The following is a 2,529-nucleotide window of genomic DNA, read 5'->3' as shown; positions in this document are numbered from 1 at the left end:
GACTGGATAGAGAAAATGTGGTACATATACACCATGGAATACTATGCAGCCATAAAAAAGAATGAAATCATGTCCTTTGCACAAATGTGGATGGAGCTGGAGGCCATTATCTTTAGCAAACTAACACAGAAACAGAAAACCAAATACTGCATATTCTCACTTATAAGTTGGCGCTAAATGATGAGAACACATGGACACATAGTGGGGAACAAGTCACACTTGGACCTATTGGAGAATGGAGGGTATGAGGAAATAGAGGATCAGGAAAAATAACTAATGAATACTAGGCTTAATACCAGTGTGATGAAATAATCTGTAGAACAAACCCCCGTGATACAGGTTTACCTGTATAACAAACCACGTGTACTTCTGAACTTAAAAGTAAAAAATAAAAGGAATTATAATAAATATTTAACACAAAAAAAGATTTTAAAAAATGGGGGAAACGCCCCAATCAAGAGGTACATAGTGGTAAATTGGAGTAGGAACCAAGACTCATTGGTATGGTGTCTTCAAGAGACCCATCTCACATGCAGTGAGACCCATAGGCCCAAAATAAAGGGCCAGAGAAAAATCTGCCAAGCAAACAGAAAAATCCAAATTTCAGACAAAACACACTTTAAACCAACAAAGGTTAAAAAAAGATATCATATAATGGTAAAGGCTTCAATTCAACAAGAAGACCTAACTAATCTAAATATATATGCACCCAACAGAAGAGCATCCAGATTCATAAAGCAAGTTCTTAGAGATCTGTGAGGCTTAGATAACCACATAATAATAGTGAGAGACTTCAACACCACACTGACAATATTAGTTAGATCATCAAGGCAGAAAATTAACAAAGATATTCAGGACCTGAACTCAGCACTGGACCAAATGTACCTGATGGACGTCTCCATCCAAAAGCAACAGATATACATTCTTCCCACTGCCACATGGTACATACTCTAAAATCAATGACATAATTGGACACAAAACATTCCTCAGCAAATGCTGTATAATGAGAACTAGGCTCATTATAATAACCACCCTCTCAGACCACACCACAGTCGAATTAGAAAACAAGACTAAGAAATCCACTTCCATATGTTTAAATGGAAATAGAATCACCTACTCCTGAATGACTTTTGGGTAAATAGTAAAATTAAGGCAGAAACCAAGTTCTTTGAAACTATTGAGAACAAAAATGCAGCATACCACTTGAGTGTGCAGTGGGGAAGCCAACCTTGGAGAGCTGAGCATGTGAGAATAAAAAAAAAAAAAGAAGCAACATACCAGAATCTCTGGGACACAGCTAAGGCAGTGTTAAGCAGGAAATTTATAGCACTAAATGCTCACATCAAAAGTTAGAAGTACCTCAATTTAACAACCTGACATCACAACCAAAAGGACTAGAGAACCAATAGCACACAAACCCCAAAGTTAGCAAACGACAAGAAATACTGAAAATCAGAGCTGAACTGAGATTGAGATATGAAAAAACATTCAAAAGATCAATGAATTTAGGAGTAGGTTTTTGAAAAAAATTACAAAAACAGGCAGACTGCTAGCTAGACTAGTAAAGAAGAAAAACTAGAAGATCCAAATAAACAGAAATGACAAAGAGGATATTACTGCTGACCCTATAGAAATACAGATAACCATCAGAGAAGATTATGAACACCTCTATGCACGTAAACTAGAAAATCTCAAAGAAATGGTAAATTCCTGGAGACATACATCCTCCCAAGATTGAGCCAAGAAGAAATTGAATCCCAGAACAGAACAATAATGAGCTCCAAAATTGAATCAGTAATAAGTAGCCTACCAACCAAACAGAACTAGAGCCAAATTCTACCATATGTACAAAGAAGAGCTAGTACCATTCCTATGGAAACTATTCCAAAAATTGAGGAGGGACTCCTCCCTAACTCATCCCATGAGGCCAGCATCATTCTGATAACAAAACCTGGCAGAGACATGACAGCAACAACAAAAAAACTTCAAGCCAATATCCTTGATGAATATCAATGCAAAAATCCTCAACAAAATACTGGTAAACCAAATCTAGCAGCACATCAAAAAGCTTATCCACCACAGTCAAGTAGGCTTTATCCCTGGTATAAAAGTTGGTTCAACAAACCCAAATCAATAAATGTGATTCATCACATAAGCAGAACAAAAGACAAAAACCATATGATTATCTCAATAGATACAGAAAAGGCTTTTGATAAAATTCAAAACCCCTTCATGTTAAAATATCTCAATAAACTAGGTATCGAAGGAACACACCTCAAAATAATGGGAGCTATCTATAGCAAACCCACAGCCAACATCATACTAAATGGGCAAAAGCTGGAAGCATCTCTCTTGAAAACGGACACAAGACAGGGATGCCCTCTGTCACACCTCCTATTCAACATAGTATTGGAAGTCCTTTTCTGAGCGATAAGCAAAAGAAATAAATAAAGGGCATCCAAATAGGAAGAGAGGAAGTCAAACTATTTGTGTTTGTAGACAACATGATCCTAAATCTAGAAAACCTCA

General features: G+C 36.7%; 1 non-coding gene across 1 annotated transcript; it reads left to right on the top strand.

The window, feature by feature from the left end:
* The first annotated feature begins 1,172 nt into the window (after positions 1-1,172).
* On the top strand, positions 1,173-1,248 carry LOC115894082. Its single transcript, XR_004054130.1, has one exon. It is a non-coding gene; the product is annotated as a small nucleolar RNA SNORD55/SNORD39 (small nucleolar RNA).
* The last annotated feature ends 1,281 nt before the right edge of the window (positions 1,249-2,529 follow it).

The sequence above is a fragment of the Rhinopithecus roxellana genome, chromosome 16 (genome assembly GCF_007565055.1).
Source record: "Rhinopithecus roxellana isolate Shanxi Qingling chromosome 16, ASM756505v1, whole genome shotgun sequence".
Classification (NCBI taxonomy): domain Eukaryota; kingdom Metazoa; phylum Chordata; class Mammalia; order Primates; family Cercopithecidae; genus Rhinopithecus; species Rhinopithecus roxellana.
The sequence above is the reverse complement of the archived record's forward strand: the minus strand, read 5'-3'. Positions and strand labels throughout refer to the sequence as shown.